Raw genomic sequence first — 21,799 nt, 5'->3', positions numbered from 1 at the left:
CGGGCCTGATGCTGCTTCTCCCACTGCCCAAGCTGCTTGGACCCGCCTGTAGTGGTTTTTGCTTCCTTGTTGCTAATAGAGATTTCCAAGGATCCAGGAGACATCTGAGCCTGGGAATGAAGACCAAGAGACCCAGATTACACAGCAGGGGAAGGTGGCAGGGGGACTGGAATCCCAGCTGTGCACTTGAACTGTGTCACCTGAGGCCAGTTATGCTCCCAGCCCTGCCTGTAGTGAGAGGAGCCCATGCCCTTGGTCTGTTGGAAGGATGACATCAGATGAGGCCCAGTGCTGAGCACTTCCCTGCCTCCAGGTCCTTGCTCTGCACTTGCTGGAATGGCCACCTTTCTGTGGGAGACTGTGGGAGCTCAAACCACGTCCTCAGGGTTGGTGTCAGTGTTCTGGTGCTGGGAGGGCCAGAGGGCACATGGTTTCCACCCAGCAGTGGCTGCACCTGTTTGCATGGGCACCTTGGTAACAGCTCCTTGAGGGGGGAGGAGTGCAGAGTGGCCAGACGTCAAGTGATGCAGTGGTGGCGCTGCAGGGGCACAGGTGCGTCCAGATGCTTTCAGCCGTCCCTCTGGGGGAACACCGAGGCCTCAGTCCCCGTCTTGGACCACATTCCCTTTGCCAGGGCTGGCAGAGAAGCCTGGCAACACCTTCAAGGTAAGGGTGGGGAGTGGGCGGCAGGAATGTGCACTGAGTAGCTTTGGGCAGCTTGGGTGCTGCACTCAGCTGGGCACTGTGCTGCCATTATTCCCTATCATTTTTCTAAAACCTGGGAGATAGGGATGGTTTTCCCTACTGTACACAGGAAGAAAGTGAGTCGGAAGGAAACAATTTTATTATTCTTTTGCCTGATTTCCTTTATAATAGCAGCCACCTTGGACCTTTACTTTTTGGGGAATATTTGCTTTTGTTGTGTTCGGGCCACAGTTAAGAAAACTGCTAAATAATATGATCTCCTGATATTTTCTTTTAAATTTTATGCCTGGGCTACATTTGCCTTATTTGAGAGCTAGATTCATTAACTACTTGCGACTAGGCGTATTTGAAAAACATGAAATGGCCGCAAGCACACTCTGGCTTGTGCTAAGATGGCAAACGGAAGTTAAGAGAAAGGGAAGTGAGAACTGTAGAGCTCTGTTACTAACAGAGTTTTTTTTACAGTAAGGTCCCTGCCTCCTCTCGCGATTACTGTAGAGTGTGAGAACTGTCATTAGCCCTAGCTCCTCCCTAAACGTATCGGACTGATTAGGCTTTCTTAAGGTTCCCGTCAGTTTTTACCAGTTCCCCCGTGTTGATCGAGAACATTCTCTGAAAGCATCGCTGATCAACAGTCAGGTCTTCCAACTTCAGCAGTTTTTTTGCCCCTCGATGTCGGGAAGGACCTCTCCTGGGTGTTGCCTCTTCCGTCAGAGAGGAAGTGCGTGGGTTCAGTCCAGGGGTAACAGGGAACAGGTGCAGAGCGTAATAACAAACAAGAAGAATTCAAAAGAGAATTAGGACAGCATAACAACAGAGTCTACATCAATTTAAACTAGGAGCTCAGACCTGCAGATAATGAAACACAGACCATTATTATCTTGGATTGATCAAAGTTCTTTTTTTTTTTAAATTGATTTTTAGAGAGAAAGGAAGGGAGAGAGAGAAACATCCATCTGGAAGAAAAACATCGATTCCTTGCCTCCTGTTCATGTCTGGGAATTAAACCCACCATCTTTTGGTATAAAGGACAGCTGCCTCCTGTACACCCGACACCAGGGACGGAGCCCACAACCTCCTGGTTCATAGGTCAACGCTCAGCCACTGAGCCATCAACCACTGAGCCAAGCCCCTGGGTCTTTTTTTTTTTTTTAATCCTCCCCCCGTTCCCCCCCCCCCCCCCGCCTCCTTTCCACAATAGCATAGGAAATGGAAACAAGGACATGTTCCTTCCAAGGAAAAGAGAAACGTTTAGTAAGAATTAATAGTAAGAAAAGCATTGTCTAGGCCAGATTCAGTCCTTCTGGTAATATGTTTCCTTCAGAAGTCACCTGAGTTAATTTTTGACAGCTGCAGTTTCTGGTCATCTGACTGAGGGACGTTCCTGTCAAGGTCTGGTGCCTTCTTTAGGTATGAATCCTGTACCCACTCTACTTCCTGGAGTTTAGCAGCACACAGCTTAGTCAACAGTACTTGGTAAGGGCCCTTTCAGCAAGGCTGGAGGGAATCTTTTATGAGATGTCTTTTTCAGAAAAAAAAAAAAATCTCTAAGTTGTAGAGTGTGGATTTTGAGTTGTTCATTCCCTTGGAGGGACTGTGAAAAGATTGTCCTCCAAGGAAATGATTATTTTCAATAGAAGCAATTAAGTCTTTACAATATTGAAATATGTTTCCTTTATATTGAAATAGGTTTCCTTTATATTGAAATATATTTCCTTTACCAACTGTGGATCAAAAGAAGTAGCAGCCAAACGCATGGGGTGTCCTGTAATTATCTCGAAAGGAGAAAGCTTATGAGTCCCAAAAGGGGTGGACCCAAGATTTAAAATGACTAGTGGCAATGCTTTCGGCTAAGGTATTTGAAGAGTTTCTTCAAGTTCTGCCAATTGAATCTTTTTTTTTGTTTGTTTTTAAAGATAGGATTTTTTTTTTTTTTTTAAATGAGGATTGAGCCTACAACAGGGGTGGGCAAACTTTTTGACTCGAGGGCCACAATGGGTTCTTAAACTGGACCAGAGGGCCGTAACAAAAGCATGGATGGAGTGTTTGTGTGAACTAATATAAATTCAAAGTAAACATCATTACACAAAAGGGTACGGTCTTTTTTTTCTTTTTTTAGTTTTATTCATTTCAAACGGGCCGGATCTGGCCCACGGGCCCTAGTTTGCCCACTGCTGGCCTACAACCTGGGCATGTGCACTGATCTCGAATTGAACCAGCGATCTCTCAGTGTATGGGACGACACTCAACCAACTGAGCCACACCTTCAGGGCTGCCAATTGAACCGTAATAATGTCATTAGTACGTTCAACTAAACCTGAGAATTGAGGATGGTAATCACAGTGAAAATGTTGTGGAACCAGCCAAAGAGCACAGACGTGTTGTAGCACTTGACCAATGAAATGGGTTCTTTGATCATTGAAGTTCAAGAGGAGTCCCCCAAGCAGGAACACTCTTCTCTAACAGGACTTGAGCACTGCAAAGGCATTTGCTTGTCTGCAAGGGAAAGCTTCAGTCCAGTGAGAAAACATAGGTATCATGACTAAAACTCATTTATATCCATGAGATGGGAAAGCTGTATGAAATCTATTTGCCAAACCACAAAAGGTCCATTAGGCAAATTTAATAGGCTTCCCTGGGCTGTGTTTGACACTTGAGGTGGGCACTTTTTGCGGCCTTGTTAATATCTCCCCACCAATATTTATTCATGAATGCTATCATTTTGTCAGTGGACCAATGGTTTAATGCATGGAGAGTGGTCAGGAGCAAACATTTTAGAGTTCCTGGTAGGACTGGGTTGTTATTTGGCTCGAACCAGAGCTTTCTCTTCCTATTAAACCAGCAATTGTTGTATTTCCAATCGTGTTTTTACTTTTTTTCAAGCCAGTTGTTGGGATTCTCTGGCCAGTTTTTCTAAGTTTTCAACTGGGGAATCATCTCTTTGGACCATGACAGAGGTTGGACTGCTGCTGATACCTTTAAGGGCAGCATTCTTAGCAGAAATGTCAGCAGGGTGGTTTCGTTTACCTTCCAGAACGTCAAGTCTAGAATGCCATAGAATCTTAATAATACGGTTTCCCTGAGCCACTGGGGCCATACTATAGTCACTGCTGACTATATAGTATCCTAGGGGTCTGTGGTGACCCCCATGTTTTTGAGTGAGTAACCCAAGGGTATCCCCCATCCTTCTCATGCACAAAAGTGATAAGGGGCCCTGGCTGGGTAGCTTAGTTGGTTGGAGCATGGTCCCATGCACCAAAAAAAGGTTATGGGTTCCATTCCTGGTCAGGGCACATACCTGGGTTGTAGGTTTGATCCCCAATCGATGCAGGTACAGGAGGCATGGATGTTTCTCTCTCTCTCTCTCTCTCTCTCTCTCTCTCTCTCTCTCTCTCTCCTCTCTTTCCCTCTCCCTAAAAATCAATAAAAATATATCCTTGAATGAGGATTTAAAAAAAAATGAAAAAGGGAATCTGATAGTTAGGATGCCCAAGAGCAGGGGGGTTTATTAAACTCTCCTTTAAGCCTTTAAAGGCTATTTCACCCTGTTTCTCCCATAAAATTGGATCAGGATTGTTGTTCTTTAGTAAGACATTTAGAGGTTTTGTCATAAGAGAGAGATTTGGGATCTAATTTCAGCAATAGCTTATTAGCCCAAGAAAACCTTGCAATTGACACTTAATTTTGCGTCTTGGGAAACTTGGTGTATGTAGTGCATTTGACAGCTGCAGTTTCAGGTCATCAGACTGAGGGACGTTCCCGTCAGGGTCTGGTGCCTTCTGTAGGAGTGAACGTAATAAATGGTGGTCAGTGTTTTTCTCTTCCAGATCGATGTTTCTCTCTCTCTCTTCCTTTCTCTCTAAAAGTCAATTTTTTAAAAAAAGAACTTTGATCAATCCAAGATAATAATGGTCTCTGTTTCATTATCTGCAGGTCTGAGCTCCTAGTTTAAATTCATGTAGACTCAGTTGTTATGTTGTCCTAATTCTCTTTTGAATTCTTCTTGTTATTACGTTCTGCACCTGTTGCCTGTTAAAGGTGGGCCATGCCCCACCTTTAGAGATGCTTAGATGGGGCATGGCCAAAAAAAAAAAAAAAAAAAAAGGTTGGGAACCACTGGTTTACAGCAAAGAAAGTAAGGGTTTATTTTCAGGAAGTGGCCCTCACTTGGAGACACAGATGAGCTAATGTTCAAAGACCTGGCTCTCCAGTGGCTTCCAGGGGAGCCAGATGTCTCAAATATTGAACCTGAGTTGGGACGAATTGTGAACCTGAGTTGGGACGAATTATAATTTTTCTTTAGAGACCTTATGTTCCTTTAAGGCCAAAAGTTCTAACAGATGGATGAGGAGCAAAGAAGTAAATCATTCACAAATTGCAATAAGATGAAACCTTTAGGGAAAATGATATAATTTAAATCAGTCTTCAGAATTTATGACAATAAGAAGGGCTGTCCAGGTGGAGTGTTTTCCTTCCCAAGTAAAGGCAGAAAGGTGTTGGCCATCTCCATCAGCTGGCATAGTAAAGAATGCACTACGCACATCAATTGTGAAGAATTTGGTTCCAGTTGGGATAGACGCTAGCAGCAGATGAGGGTTAAGAACAAGCGGGTGTCAAGGGATAACAATGTGGTTTATTGCTCAGAGGTCCTGGACAAATGTCCACGCTCATCCCTTTGGCTTTCTCACAGGTCAGATAGGAGTGTTACAAGGACTAGTGCACAGAATAATCATGTTACCAAACGGGGAGCAGGCCTCCGGCGCTGGTAGTGCATGGGTTCTTAGTGCAGGGAAGATTTCACAATTTGAGTCCAGCTGATTTGGGGAGTACATTGATTGCAGCTGGGGACAGTGAAACGCAGGAAGGGCTGAGGATAGAAGAAGCAACAGGCGAGAGCCTAGGTGGGGCCGCTTTGTCTTTTTAGAAACGTTACAGGGAAAAAGTGGGCCACACTCGGCTGTATGAACTCACCAGGAAGTAAAAAATCACAGTGACAGAGTGAGTCAGCGTGGGGCTTACTGTAAGTTGTCTCAGGTTTGTGGGAGGCACATCTCACACAAGAGCGTGAACCACCCAATCATCACGCTTACGAACTACAAAAGGATCAACAATGAGAGCCTCTTAAAGGACAGAAACAAAAGGAATAGGTTCGGAGATATGAGCCTGTTGAGTTTATTTGAAATCTCCACTGTTTGAACTGGTTTAGTACTTCAAGGCAGGGCCGTTTTATGACAGTGGGTTGAGCAACAAGTGCAGCACCAGTGCCAATTTGAAGAGAAATCTCTCCAAGCTGATTAAGAGGAAGGATTGGGAAAGTCCCTGTAGTACCTCAGAGCCCCATTGCTGGGGGGATCTTGAAAAGGCTGGTTATGTTGCCACATTAAAGGGGTCTGTTTGCCTGCACGCATCAAAGCCCAACGAGACACGAACAAGAGTTTCCAGCAGCGGTTCCCAGTGTGGGGCACATGCCTCACAGGAGGGCAATTTGATTTTTAAGGGGGGCAATTCGAGAATGAGTTATTAACTGATTTTTTTACATTATGGTTCTAAGGGCCTTATATACAGTATATAACTATATATTGTGACATATTTGTGCATTTCAGTTCCCTAGTATATGTTTTGAAACTTTCTTTGCTATTTTTTATATCCCTTCATATTATTATTATTTTTAAACAATTTCTTAGTGATTTCTTCCTCAGTACTTCAACTGTCCTTTTGTTTTATTTTTCTCTTTCATGGATGCCATGTTCTTTGGAAGCGTGTTTAGACCAAGTTAATGGCCTTTTAGGCTTCCTCCATGTGAATAGAGTTTACTTTTTGGATAATAAGAATTGTATGTCAAAGGGGGGCATCAGGATTTTAGAGATGCTTAGGTGGGGCATGGCCAGAAAAAAAGGTTGGGAACCACTGGTTTACAGCAAAGAAAGTAAGGGTTTATTTTCAGGAAGTGGCCCTCACCTGGAGACACAGATGAGCTAATGCTCAAAGACCTGGCTCTCCAGTGGCTTCCAGGGGATGGGTTGTATAGGAGGAAATCATTAGTCATGGTGACTAAAGGAGTTGGGGGTCCTGGTGTCTACTAATCGATTGGTGCAGGGGAGGCGGTCGTTGATCAGTGCATCTGGTCCTGATGTCAGCCATGACGTTGCTTCATCTGGTTTTGCTGCTTTTCTGGGCCTGGAGGTGAAACACAACTGAGGCCTAGATGTTATCTCTAGTTTGATAGAAACTCTGTCTCTGGGGTGCACAGACCTGAGGCTTTGTTCCTAAGATTATTTCATGCTGATCAGAACCTCATTGTCCTGAGAACTTAATGATTTAGGGAATAGACATGCAAGGTAGAAGGAGGCAGGTAATTTAGGATGCTGGTGAGTCAAAAAGAAGAAGAGGAGGGGGAGAAAGAGAGAAACATCGATTTGAGAGAGAGAGAGAGACATTGACTGGTTGCTTCCTGCATGCATTGTGACCAGGGCATGGGATTAAGCCTGTAACTGAGGTATGCGCCCTTGACCAAGAATTGAACCATGACCCTTCAGTCCCTGAGCTGATGCTATAACCACTTAGCAAACTGGCCAGGGCAAACCAGCATTTTTAAAGGTAATTGTTTCCCCAGGGGAATGTGGACTATATGTGTGAGCTCAGACAGACATGGCCTGAGCAGCATTTAGCATGTGTGATTCGGTTGCATCACCCTGAAATAGGAAAGTGGTAAGATTGCATTAGATTGCATCAGCCTGAAAGAGGAAAGTGTGGCTCTGAGGATCACAGTAACACTGGCAGATGATTAGATGGGCTTGGTGGTAAGAGGAAGGAAAGGCATTTAATGTGGAGTCTAGGTTTCCTAACCTGAGAGCTGGCAGTCATTAAACAAAATCAAAGAGTAAGTGGGGAGAAGAGAGCTTACCATTTAGGAAATAAACAAGACTCCATCCTCCCTAACCAAAGGCACTTAGGAGCAGGCAGTTTACATTTGTCCAAACAGAAAGCCAGTAGCTTAAATTACCCTGGTCAGGGAGTTAGATAACAGAGACCCAGTTGGTGCTATTAGTGCCAGGCAAACCCAAGAATGCACAAAGTCGCCTTAGCTGGTTTCGCTCAGTGGATATAGCATTGGCCTAGAGACTGAAGAGTCCTGGGTTCAATTCCAGTCAAAGGTACATGCCCAGGTTGTGGGCTCAATATCCAGTAGGGGGCGTATAGGAGGCAGCCGATCGATGATTCTCTCTCATCATTGATGTTTCTCTCTCTCTCTCCTTCTCCCTTCCTCTCTGAAATCAATAAAATATATATATAAAAAAAGAATGGACAAAGTCGGGAATAAATAATAAAGAAAAACAATTAGAGCCAGAAAAATCCAAGATAGAGGTGAAGCTGACCAGAAAATGATCCCAAATCCCACTATAAGCTCATTTTGATTTATCAACATACTAGAGGCCTGGTGCATGAATTTGTGCACCAGTGGGCTCCCTTGGCCTGGCCTGCGGGGATCTGGCCGAAACCGGGTCTCTGACATCACCTGAGGGGTCCTGGATTGTGAGAGGGCTCAGGCCAGGCCAAGGGACCCTACTGGTGCATGATCAGAGCCAGAGAGGGATGCAGGAGGTTGGTCAGCCGGGGAGGGACCATGGATGGCTCCAGGGTGTGTCCGGCCCATCTAGCTCAGTCCCAATCTGCCAGACCCCAGCAGCAAGCTAACCTACTGGTCAGAATGTCTGCCCCCTGGTGGTCAGTGCACATCATAGCAGCTGGTCAACTGGTAGACTGTCTGCCCTCTGGTGGTCAGTGCATGTCATAGCGATCAGTTGAGTGGCCTTAGCATATTATTAGCATATTATGCTTTGATTGGTTGAACAGACGACTGGACACTTAGCATTTTAGGCTTTTATTATATAGGATTAAAAGACATACCTGAAAAGCTGATGAATATTCTGATTGAGACCTCCCCTAAAATTGCCACCTGTAGAAAACAGATAAAAATCCTTAGGACAAAGGCCCCAGTGTGTGCTCTCCTGTGAGCAGCCCCCCACCCCGCTTTCCTTGAGCACCTACTTTTACTTTCTCATAAGCTCTGAGGGCCCTCCTCTTGTCTCACATTTCTAAAGAGACAAAGCAGCTCCACCTAGGCTCAATCCTATTCCTGTGCTTTTGGTTCCTCTATCCTAAACACTTCCTTTGTGTTACTGTCCCACGCTTTAATAGACATACTCTCAAATTCACCCCGACTCATGCCTTGAATTCTTTCCTGCACAAAGTCAAGAACCCACACATTCCAAGAGGTGTGGTCCCTGCCTGATCCCTTTCCAGTGACAAGTAGACCTGGACTATACAAAATGCTAAATGAAGATTTCAAGATGAAGACCATAGAAACATGGATCTTAAGAAAGAAGAAAGATCATTGGAAATATAAAAAAAATGTGGCCAATGTAAAGGATTGTTATTTCCCCTTAGTTTTATGAAATTGTACACTATAAAAAATTATACATCATTTGGGAGGTTTATAAACTATATCCATGTTAATCCTAGGACATATTAACCCAATAGCAACAAGAATGGTGGGATGGTGTTGAATGTACTTATGTTGTAAGTCTCCAAAATTTTTGAAGTTTTTTTTTAGATTTTTAAATTGATTTTTAAATTGATTTTTACTTTCATCCATGTGAAAGTAAAACATCAATCAGCTGTCTCTCCTGTACATCCCATACTGGGGATCAAGCCTGCAACCGGGCATCTGTCCTGACTGGGAATCAAATCAGCAACCTTTCAGTGCATAGGCTGATGCCCAATCAAATGAGCCACACCCGCTAGGGCTTAAAGATTTTTTAAAAATAATTATTTTTATTTTTAATTGATTTGAGAGTGAGTACGCGCGCGCGCGCGCGCACGAGAGAGAGAGAGAGAGAGAGAGAGAGAGAGAGAGAGATTTGTTGCCCCATCGTTCATGTATTCGTTGGTTGATTCTTGTATGTGCTTCTCTTGTATGTGATTCTCTCTCATCATTGATGTTTCTATCTCTCCCTCCACCTTCCTCTCTGAAATCAATAAAATATATTAAAGAAAACACACACTTCTCCAGCTATCTTAATAGGACAAAGAATATTGCCAGAGATAGACTTTTTGTAGTGTTTAAGGATTAATTTATTAAGAAGTCAGAATAATTATCAATATGTATATACCTAATAATAGAACTTCAAAATAAATGAAGCAAAAATCTACAGGATTTAATGAAAATTATAACAAACCTTCCTCAATAGTTGATAAAAACTATTAGATTAGATGAATACAACAACTCAGTAACGGTATAATCTGAACACTATCAACCACTTTGACTTAATTGTCATTCACAGAAAAGGCTCAACATTTACTGAAGCTCAATCCATACTGGAAAAAATGATCACCTCTTGGGAAGGTGTTGCAGGTTAGGATTACCTAGGAAAAGGCCTGAGGGGGTGTTCTGTGGGCCTGCTATGTTCTATGATCTAGACAGAGGATTTGGGTTACACACATGTATGAATTAATAAATTCATTGGACTGTACACTTAAGTAATATGCATTTCATTGTGGGTGTTCACTGTACACGTCTGTAAATTTTACTGCGTGTGTAAACATTTTCATAATAAAATGACGAGGGAAAGAACTGATGAGAGACAGAGCCAGTAAACACAGGAGGGCATAGCACTGAGAGCAGAGAAAGGAGCCTGCACCAGGGAAGGCGGGGCCTGGGAAAGGAAGGGCCAAGGGACTCAGGTGAGCTTACCTGTCATCAAACGCGTGACAGGCTTTTCTGCGAAGAGGGCTGCATTCTATCTTGTTGAGATACAGTCGGTAGAGCTGAGCTCAACAATCCACAATAGCTTTTATTCTGACTTTCTTAACTTTATATTCTAAAAGACTCTCAAAATTACAGAAAAGTTGCAAAAACTATACAAAAATCTTCCGGAACCATCTGAAAACCAGTTGCTAACTGTCTGCTCTCTACAAACAAGAACATGCTCCCCCATAACATAAACAATCTTCAAATCAGAACATTAACATCAATAATGTACTACTCATTTGCAAATTCCATTCAAATTCCTTCAATTCTTGTGTCATTTATAGCTTAGAAATTGTGATGCAAATCGCGACATGGTCACTTTTCTAGGACTTTGGTATTTAGTGGGACTTTGACAGGTTCCTTTAAGGACAGCTTGTGAGGCACATTTACTTTTTTGAAAATTGTGGTAAAATATATAACACCTAACATGCACCATCTTAACTACTTTTTATAGCATAATTAAGTAGTGTTAACTACATTCACATTGCTGTGAAACCAATCTCGAGAACTACTTTCATTTTACAAAACTGAAACTCTATATCCATTAAATAACTTTCAGTTCCCTCCTCTCAGCCCAGCATTCTTTTGTTTATATACCCTGAAGTGGAATTGCTGGGTCATATGGTAATCTTATTTTTTTTTAATCTTTAAATTCTTTATTAGTTAAGGAATTACAAATGTGTCCTCATCCCCCCCCCTCATTAACCCCCATCCTTCCCCCCCCCCACTCATGCTCTCATCCCCCTGTTGTCCATGTCCATTGGTTTGGTTTATATGCATGCATACAAGTCCTTTGGTTGATCTCTTCCCCTTACCCCCACTCTCCCCTACTTTCCCTCTGGGGATTAATAGTCTGATTGCTGCTTCTGTGTCTTTGGATCTGTCCCTGTTCATCAGTTTATGTTGTTCTCTATATTCCACAAATGAGTGAGATCATGTGGTATTTATCTTTCTCTGACTGGCTTATTTCACTTAGCATAATGCTCTTCAGTTCCATCCATGCTGTTGCAAATGGTAAGAATTCCTTCTTTTTTACAGCAGCATAGTATTCCATTGTGTAGATTTACCACAGTTTTCTAATCCATTCATCTACTGATGGGCACTTAGGCTGTTTCCAGATCTTAGCTATGGTGAATTGTGCTGCTATGAACATAGGGGTGCATATATCCTTTCTGATTGGTGTTTCTGTTTTCTTGGGATATATTCCTAGAAGTGGTATCACAGGGTCAAATGGGAGTTCCATTTTTAGTTTTTTGAGGAAACTCCATACTGTCTTCCATAGTGGCTGCACCAGTCTGCATTCCCACCAGCAGTGCACGAGTGTTCCTTTTCTCCACATCCTCGCCAGCACTTGTCCTTTGTTGATTTGTTGATGGTAGCCATTCTGACAGGTGTGAGATGGTACCTCATTGTTGTTTTGATTTGCATTTATCAGATGATTAGTGACTTTGAGCATGTTTTCATATGTCTCTTGTCTTTCTGAATGTCCTCTTTCGAAAAGTGTCTACTTAGGTCCTTTGCCCATTTTTTGATTGGATTATCTTCCTTTTGTTAAGTTGTATGAGTTCCCTATAAATGTTGGAGATTAAACCCTTATCGGTGATAACATTGGCAAATATGTTCTCCCATGCAGTGGGCTTTCTTGTTGTTTTGTTGATGGTTTCTTTTGCTGTGCAGAAGCTTTTTATTTTGATGTAGTCCCATTTGTTTATTTTCTCTTTAGTATCCAATGCCCTAGGAGCTGTATCGATGAAGAAATTGCTTCGGCACATGTCTGAGATTTTGTTGCCTTTGGATTCTTCTAGTATTTTTATGGTTTCCCATCGCACATTTAAGTCCTTTATCCATTTTGAGTTTATTTTTGTGTATGGTGTAAGTTGGTGGTCTAGTTTCATTTTCTTGCATATATCTGTCCAATTTTCCCAACACCATTTATTGAAGAGACTATCTTGACTCCATTGTATGTTCTTGCCTCCTTTGTCAAATATTAATTGAGCATATTGGTTCAGGTCGATTTCTGGGTTTTCTATTCTATTCCATTGATCTATATGTCTTTTCTTGTGCCAGTACCAGGCAGTTTTGAGAACAGTGGCTTTGCTTCTTGGTGAGCCTGGCTAGAGGTTCATCAATCTTGTTTATCCTTTCAAAGAACCAGCTCTTGGTTTCATTGATTTTCTGTATTGTTTCTTTGGTCTCTATGTCATTTATTTCTGCTCTAATCTTTATTATCTCCTTCCTTCTGCTCACTCTGGGCTTTTCTTGTTGCTCTCTTTCTAATTCTTTGAGATGTAGATTTAGATGATTTACTACCATTTTTTCTTGTTTGTTGAGATAGGCCTGTAGAGCTATAAACTTCCCTCTCAGGACTGCTTTCCTTGTGTCCCATAGGTTTTGGATTGTTGTGTTTTCATTGTCATTAGTTTCCAGGGTGTTTTTAATTTCTTCTTTGATCTCATTGGTAACCCAATCAATATTTAATAACATGCTATTCAGTTTCCAAGTGTTCGAGTATTTTGGGTTGTTTTTATTATAGTTTATTTCTAATATTATGCCCTTGTGGTCTGAGAAGATGCTTGGTATCATTTCAATCTTCTTGAATTTGGGGAGACTTTGTTTGTGACCCAATATGTGGTCTATATTTGAAAATGTCCCATGAGCACTTGAGAAGAACATATATTCCATGGCTTTGGGGTGAAATGTTCTGAAGATGTCAATTAAGTCCATCTGATCTAGTGAGTCATTTAGGATTGCTGTTTCTTTGCCGATTTTTTGTCTAGAGGATTTATCCAGTGATGTCAGTGGTGTATTAAAGTCCCCTACTATGATTGTATTGTTGTCGATCTCTCCCTTGATATCTTCCAGGAGTTTTTTTATGTATTTGGGTGCTCCTGCATTGGGTGCATATATGTTTATCAGGGTTATATCCTCTTGTAGTATTGATCCCTTTAGTATTATGAAGTGGCCTTCCTTATCTCTTGTTATGGCCTTCACTTTGAGGTCTATATTGTCTGATATAAGTATTGCTGCCCCAGCTTTTTTTTTCATTTCCATTTGCCTGAAAGATATTTTCCATCCCTTCACTTTCAGTCTGTGTGAGTCCCTTATTCTGAGGTGGGTCTCTTGTAGACAGCAAATGTATGGGTTATGTTTTTTTATCCATTCAGCCACTCGGTGTCTTTTGATTGGAGCATTTAGTCCATTTACGTTTAAAGTTATTATTGAAAGGTACTTGTTTGTAGCCATTTCTATTTTTTGTGCCTGTTTTCTTTCTGAGCTTTTTATTTCTTCTCTTTACACCAGTCCCTTTAGCATTTCTTGCATTGCTGGTTGGTGGTGATAAACTCCCTTAGCCTTTTTTTGTCTGTGAAGCTTCTTATTTCCCCTTCAATTTTGAATGATAGCCTTGCTGGATAGTGTATTCTTGGATGCAGTACTTTGCTTTGCATCACTTTGTAAATATCCATCCATTCTTTTCTGGCCTGATGTGTTTCTGTTGAGAAATCATTTGATAATCTAATGGGAGATTCCTTGTATGTAACTTTCTGTCTCTCTCTTGCAGCCTGTAAGATTCTTTCTTTGTCCTGAACATTTGCCATGGTAATTATGATGTGTCTTGGTGTGGGTCTTTTGGGGTTCACCTTGTTTGGGACTCTCTGTGCTTGTGTGACTTTTTTCTTCCCCACCTCAGGGAATTTTTCTGATATTATTTCTTCAAATAGGTTTTCTAACCCTTGTTCCTCTTTCTTTTGTTCTGGCACCCCTATTATTTGTATGTTGTTTCATTTCATGTTGTCCCATAGCTCCCTTAGGCTCTCCTCCTGTCTTTTAATTTTTTTCTCCAATTGCAGTTCAGTTTGGGTGTGTTTTGCTTCCCTGTCTTCTAATTCACTAATTCGGGTGTGTTTTGCTTCCCTGTCTTCTAATTCACTAATTCGGTCCTCCGCTTCTCCTAGTCTACTGTTCATTTCTTCTTGTTTCTTACATAAGTTATTGATTTTTTCATCTGTTTCTTTTTGATTCTTACATAAGTTACTGATTTTTTCATCCGTTTCTTCTTGATTCTTCCATAAGTTGTTGATTTTTTCCTCCATCCGGTTTATGCATTCTAGGACCCTTAATCTGAATTCTTTTTCTGTCATGCTGCATGCCTCTGTTTCACTTAGCTGCTTTTCTGGCGAGTCCTCCTTTTCTTTCCTTTGGGGGTTTCTTTGTCTACCCATGTTTGATCTCACCAACATATCTAGATGTTGAGTCTTTCAGGGACTGCTCCTTGGGTGGCAGTGGCTCCTCGGGCTGTGGTTGCTCCTCGGGCGGTTATGGTAGCAGATGCTCCTCAGTTGGCAGCAGCTCCTCTGGTGGGTGCTGTTCCTTGGATGGGGGCGGGCTACACACGCAGCTGCTACTCCTTGAACTGGGGCGGACTGCTCACGTGGCTGCTGATCCTTGAATGGCAGCTGGCTGCACGCTGCTGTTGTTCCTCTGATGTGGTGGGCTGCTTGTGGGGCTACTGCTCCTAGGGCTTGGACAGGTTGATTGTAAGTCTGCTGCTCCTCGGACGGGGGTGGGCTGCTTGCGAGGCTGCTGCCCTTTGGACGGGAGTGAGCTGCACGCATGGCTGCTCCTCCTCAGATGGGGACGAGCCACTCACCCGGCTGCTGCTCCTTGGACAGGTGCAGGGTGTTGTGGCTCTGCTCCTCGGACCGGTGCGTGCTGCGTAGGGCTGCCGCTCCTTGAATATGGGTGGTCTGCTCGTGTGGCTGCTGCTCCTCTGACTGGGGTGGGCTCCTGCTGCTCCTCGAATGGGGCCGGGCTGTTCACAGAACTGCTGCTCCTCGGATGGGGGCGGGCTGCTCACACAGCTGCTGTTCCTCGGATTGGGCAGGCTGCTCGTGCGGCTGCTGCTGCTTGGGCGAGGGCAAGATGCTTGTGCAGCTGCTGCTCCTCGGACTAGTGCAGGGTGCAGACTGTGCACAGCTGCTGCTCCTCGGATGGGGGCAGGCTGCACAGTGCTGCCGCTCCTCAGACGTAAGAAGACTGCTCATGCGGCTGCTGCTCCTCGGACAGGTCGGACTGCTCGCGTGGTTGCTGCTCCTCGGACAGGGAAGTGGGCCACTCACACAGCTGCTGCTCCTTGGACAGGGGCAGGCCACATGAGGCTGCTGCTCTTAGGCTCAAGGCAGGCTGCTCATGGGGCTGATACTCCCTGGACAAGAGTGTGCCACTCATGTGTCTGCTGTTCACGTGGTTGAAAAAATAATGTGAAAAGAAGTAGATAATTAAGGAACAAACAAACAAACAAAAAAAGGAGAACAAAGAAAAAAAGGAGAACAAAGAAAAAAGAAAAAAAAGCAACAAACAAAAAAGGGGAAACAGAAAAAAGCAAAAAAAAAAAAAAGCTAACAAAATAATAATAAAAATGAAAAATTGAAATGTCAATGTCTGTGATTTTTTTTTTGTTTTCATTGTGGTTTTAATTACATTGGAGGCCTTTGTAGATATTGTTATTGAGGCCTTTGTAGATATTGTTATTGATTTCCAATGTATTATCATCAAGATCAGAGAATATACATGATACTAGAGGCCTGGTCCCTCGGACTGGTTGGCGATCAGGGCCATTTGGGGCCTTCCTTCTGGCTGCCGGCTGGGGCCTTCCTTCGTTCTGTGCCGCCCCCTGGTGGTCAGCGCACGTTATAGTGATCGATTGAACTCCCGATCTCCTGATTGAACTCCCCAGGGCACAATTTTCATATTAGGCTTTTATATATATAGATAATCTCACTTCTTTTAAGTTTATTTGGACTCAAAAAGTACCATGTTCACCAGAAAAGAATGTGTCTTCTGTAGATGCTGCACATCTGTTATGTGATTGTCAATTAAGTCAAGGTGATTGAGTGTTCAAATCTTTCTTTACTGTTTTCATCAGATCATTCCATTAGTTGCTGAGAAAAGGGTGTTACATTCATTTTAACTCTTTCCATTTTTGCTTCATGTGTTTTGAAGCTTTTTTGTTGGGCACATATACATTTATAATTATTATGACTCTGAGGAATTAACCCTTTCACACAGCAAAAGGTCCTTCTTTACCTGTGGTAATGCTATTTGTCTTAAACCAACTTCATCTGATATTAAGACAGCACAGCAGTTTTCTTAGGCTTAGTATTTGTATGTTATATATCTTTCTTCCATCCCTTTGCATTCAATATATCGGTGTCTTGCTTTCTTAAATGGCATCTCTAATAGACAGTATGTATTTGGGTCTTGTTCTTCATCTATTCTAACCATTTCTATCATTGAATTGAAGTGTTTTGAGGATTTACTGATGTGGTTGCAATGGTGCTTACCATTTATGATTAACTTTGCACATGTGGAATAAATATATTTTGTTTTAGTATAAGATAAAAGAATACTGGAAACTCTTTCAGGCGTGAGTTACTTGCTAGTCCCAAAGGCTAAGGGACAAACATGAAACAGAAGAATTAGGATAGGGCTGGAAGAAAGGTCCCAGTTCTTTTTGCTTTAGGTAGTTGGGGTGACGAGAATGTGAGAGGGGTCCGGGGCGGGAGGAGAGTCAGGAAGCCACTGATGCCTATCCCTGCTTTGTCCCCACAGATCCCAGGTGCCTCACGCCCAATCACAGAGCCGGACAGAATTCACCAGCAACCAGCTGCCCCACAAGGATTGCTTGCCAGCCTCCCAGAGAAGGGGTGTCCGCCAGGTACATTCTAACACTGATCTCCAGCCCTTACCCGACTTGTCTCCGGGTGTTCCCAGCCCTCTGATTTCCGAAGTTCCTGGTTCTTTATCTACAGGTATTTATTTATTAAATGGCTCCTGAGTGCCTGGCACTGTACTGGTGGAGGGCAGGAGGCCCCTGCCCTCCTGGAGCTGTTCTTCTGAGATGGACTCAGACAGACAGTTGAAGGTGACAGAGAGACGAGATAGGAACCATGAGGATAATTGAGTGATGGGTGGGACAGAGACTGGTTGGTGAGGCGTCTGAGGATGTGACCTTGACGCAGAGAGCAACTGTCTTCAGTGCAGAGCGCCACGCACAGTGGTCCGGAGAGGGCCCCCCAGGAGCTATGGTCCCAGGGGCAGGGGGAGAGCTTGTTTGAGCAAAGCTGGGGGGCAGCTGGGGTGAGTGTAGGGTGAGTTTGGGGTAAAGAAGTCACAAGGGCAGGTGAGAGCAGACCACAAGCCCTGGACACTCTGGAGGGAGCATAGATTTCACTTTTTGAGTGAGGTATTCAAGAAAGTAAACTATCCCAATGTGTTGTATTGATTAAATGTTGAATTGATACTATGTTGAATGTTAGGTCAAAAAATACATAGTTAAATGAATTGGCCCTCTTTCTCTTTTTTCCCCTTTTTTATTAAATTTATCGAGGTGACATTGGCTAATACGATCATACAGATTTCAGGTGTGGGTTTCTGTGTTACAAGATCCATATATTGCACTATGTGCCCATCACCCAAAGTCAAGTCATCTCCCATCACCATATATTAGGACCCCTTTCACCCCCACCCCCCTTTCCCTCTGGAAACTACCACACTGCTGTTTGTGTTCAGGAGTTTCAATTTTATATTCCACATATGAGTGAAATCATGTGGTTTTTAGCTTTTTCTGACTGACTTATTTCACTTAGCCAAATATTCTCAAGGTCCATCCATGTTGTTGCAAATGGCAGTATGTCATCCTTTCTTATAGCTGAGCAGTATTCCATTGTTCAGAAGTACCACATCTTCTTTACCAGTCCACTGTCTTGGGACACTGGTTGTTTCCATGTCTTGGCCTTTGTGAATAATGCTACAATGAACATACGGGTGCATATACCTTTGCGAATACATGTTTTCGAGTTTTGGGGTATATACCCAGAAGAGGCGTTGCTGGGTCATATGGTAGCTCTATTTTTAATTTTTTGAGGACTCGCCAGATGTCTTTCCATAATGGTTGTACCAGACTGCGTTCCCACTAGCAGTGAATGAGGGTTCCCTTTACTTCACATCCTCTCCACCACTTGTTATTGCTTGTCTTGTTGCTAATGGACACTCTTCTTTTTTAAAAAAATATATTTTGTTGATTCTTTACAGAGAGGAAGGGAGAGGGATAGTTAGAAACATCGATGAGAGAAACATCGATCAGCTGCCTCCTGCACACTCCCCACTGGGTATCTGCCCGCAACCAAGGTACATACCCTTGACCGGAATCGATCCTGGGACCCCTGAGTCCGCAGGCCGACGCTCTATCCACTGAGCCAAACCAGTAGGGCACTAATGGACACTCTTAACAGGTGTGAGGGGGTATCTCATTGCAGTTTTGATCGTATTTCCCTAATTGCCAGTGAGGTTGAACTTCTTTTCATATATCTATTGGCTATTTGTATGTATTCTGGGGGAGGTGTATTTTCAGGTCTTCTGCCCACTTTTTGATTGGGTTGTTCGTTTGGTGTTGCATTTTATGAGTTCTTTATATATTTTGGAAATTAAACCTATGTAGGAGCTATTGTTTGCAAATATCATCTCCCATCTGGATGGTTGCCTCTTTGTTTTGCTGCCAGTTTCTTTTGCTGTGCAGAACTGTTTAGTTTGATACAGTTCCATTCATTTATTTTTGCCTTTACTTCCTTTGCCTTCGAGGTCAAGTTCATAAAGTTTTCTCCATGACCAAAGTCCCTAAGTTTGTACTTATATTTTCTTCTGTGTCACTTATTGTTTCAGGTCTTATATTTAGGTCTTTGATCCATTTTGAATTAATTGTTGCACAGGGTGAGAAACTGTAATAAGGTTTCATTCTTTTGCATGTGGTTTTCCAGTTTTCCCAGCACCATTTACTGAAGAGACTATCTTTACTCCATTGTGTATTTCTGGCTCCTTCGCAAAAATTATCTGTCCATATACATGTGGTTTTATAGCTGGGCTCTCTATTCTGTTCCATTGATCTGTGTGTCTGTTTCTCTGCCAATATCATGCTGTTTTGATTATCATAGCTCTGCAGTATAATTTGAGTCAGGTAGCAAAATATCTCCAGCTTTTTTTTTTCTCCTCAGGATTGCTTTGGATATTTGGGGATCCCTTTCTTTTTATTCCTTTTTGAAAAAATATATTTTTATTGATTTCAGAGAAGAAGGGAGAGGGGGAGAGAGAAACATCAATGATGACTGAAGGGTCCTGGGTTTGATTCCAGTCAAGGGCACATGTCCAGGTTGTGGGCTCGATCCCCAGTAGGGGGCATGCAGGAGGCAGCCAATCAATGATTCTCTCTCATCATTGATATTTCTATCTCTCTCTTCCTCTCTGAAATCAATAAAAATATTTTAAAAATACAAAACATCCACATAGAAATTTATCTGTGACCTCCTGGTTTATAGGTTGACCCTCAACCACTGAGCCACGTTGGCCAGGCATTTACGTATTTTTTAAAAGAACGAAATTCTCCAGTGTTGCAGAAAATGGTATCCCAAAGTGATTTCAGTCAAGAAAAAACATTTGGCACTATGCTGCCTTTTCTCCCATTTCAGGATACACATGGGAGAAAAACCATTTCCCTTCTTAAAAAAATAAAACACAACAAAACCCTTTTTCCTCCGGTTCAACTTCCACTGTTTATTCCTAGAAACACCCAGAAAACAATATAAACAAGGCCCCGTCCACCTCACCTGGCCTCTGCCAGTCTAAAGGCTCATAGCAAGGACTGTTCCTTAGGAATTTTCTCCTCTGCTATAACCAGGAAACTGACCCCTAATTTCTGGGAACTGGCAAAAAAAAAAATCCCATTTCCTTCCAGGAGGGGCCTGAGGGCTCTGTAAAGGATCAAAGGGCATGGACCTGGCCCATGTGCAAAGGGGGCTTTTCTATATAAAAACACCCAACACCTTATAACCTAATGTTTAACCTACAGGTAAAAGCGAGCAGCTGACTTAGATACTAAAACGGTGTGTGTCTCACCATCTTTAACCATAAAAGAAACAGAGGGGAGCAGAGTCCAGAGAATTTGATTTCTTCTCCTTTCCAAAAACTTTGGCGCGTATTCTAGGCCAGAGCCAAGTTGCAAAGACAGACAGGTTCTCGCAGGGTGCAGTCTCCGCTGGATAACGCTGCCACTCCTGGGCGGCCTGGCGCATGGCCACTTTACTGAACCTTTCTCCCTGGTGTGCATAGTGCTTAACCATCGCTCGGACAATTATTTTCTCAATTCGACTTTGTCACTGACAAATACTTCAATGGCAGCTTCTAGAAACGGCCCAGAGGGCCCCCTCCCACCCAGTTCAGGGTCACAGATCCTTCCAGTTGATGGGCTCCTTGCCAGACTTTTGCAGCAGCTCGTCGGTTTCGAGCAAGGTCTGCACAAAGAGCCCTCTGTGCACAGACAAAGGGGAGGGATGGGCGGTCTGCAGCCCGTGGTGGCGCTTCCTATCGATGGCGCTGGCCTTCCTCTGCGCATAGGAGCCCCAGAGCAAGAAGGCGAGGCCACTCGAGTTCTGATTTAGCCAGGACACAACCGCGTCGGGGAATTGCTCCCAGCCCTTCTCCTTACGAGAATTGGCCTGATGCACCCGACCTCGAGGACAGTGTTGAGTAGAACACCTTGCTTGGCCCACCCAGATACATCTCCATGGCCAGGATGCACAAAACCATCTATGTCTGTAGACAGCTCTTCGTAAATGTCTTCCGCACTGGACGACATTTGGGTCCATGGTATGGATCCTGTCCCAGGATGACAACCTTCACGTCTCTTGTGTTGCACATTTGGGTCCACGTGAAGACTTGGTGTGGGGGTGGACACACAGTGTAATGTCTTCCTTCTTCTGCAACAAATCCCATTAGCTTTATAAAGGGTGTCCCAAAATTCATGCAAGATTTGAATTTTGCGTGAGCATTAACAACAACAAAAAATAAAAGCCTAATTTTACTTGGTTTATTTAATCAGATTCTAATAGCTGTTGCCCTTTGATTTCAATCCCTTCAATTTGATAAGCATTACCAAGTACCAATTATGGCCCAGGAGCAGGGACAATGAAGGCCAATGAAGACCACGGCTTTGCGTATGTGCCAGCAAAGCCGTGGAGGCCATTTACCCGATGTGCTATTCCATACATAACCCTATACTGTATACTTTATGAATCAATAAAAAATTTACAATTTTTAATTGTAACCCTTTGTTTTCTATCAAAATTACTTCTTGTGTGAATTTTGGGACACCCTTTAAAATACGGTTTTCCGAACTCACCGGCAGGTTGCGAGCCGCGAGTCTAATCAAGGCCCCAGCCTTCTTCTTCTGGATGC

At 43.1% G+C, this 21,799-nt stretch overlaps 1 non-coding gene and 1 pseudogene across 1 annotated transcript; both read right to left on the bottom strand.

Annotated features, from left to right (window-relative positions):
- Nucleotides 1–5,706: 5,706 nt before the first annotated feature.
- On the bottom strand, nt 5,707–5,810 carry LOC111828308. The gene has a single exon (XR_002832128.1). It is a non-coding gene; the product is annotated as a small nucleolar RNA U13 (small nucleolar RNA).
- Nucleotides 5,811–20,730: 14,920 nt separating this feature from the next.
- Nucleotides 20,731–21,449, bottom strand: LOC102426746 (annotated as a pseudogene).
- Between the last annotated feature and the right edge of the window lie 350 nt (nt 21,450–21,799).

Source organism: Myotis lucifugus, unplaced genomic scaffold (genome assembly GCF_000147115.1).
Source record: "Myotis lucifugus unplaced genomic scaffold, Myoluc2.0 scaffold_328, whole genome shotgun sequence".
In the NCBI taxonomy this organism is placed as follows: Eukaryota; Metazoa; Chordata; class Mammalia; order Chiroptera; family Vespertilionidae; genus Myotis; species Myotis lucifugus.
Note: the sequence above shows the minus strand (reverse complement) of the source record. Positions and strands in the feature narration are given on the sequence as shown.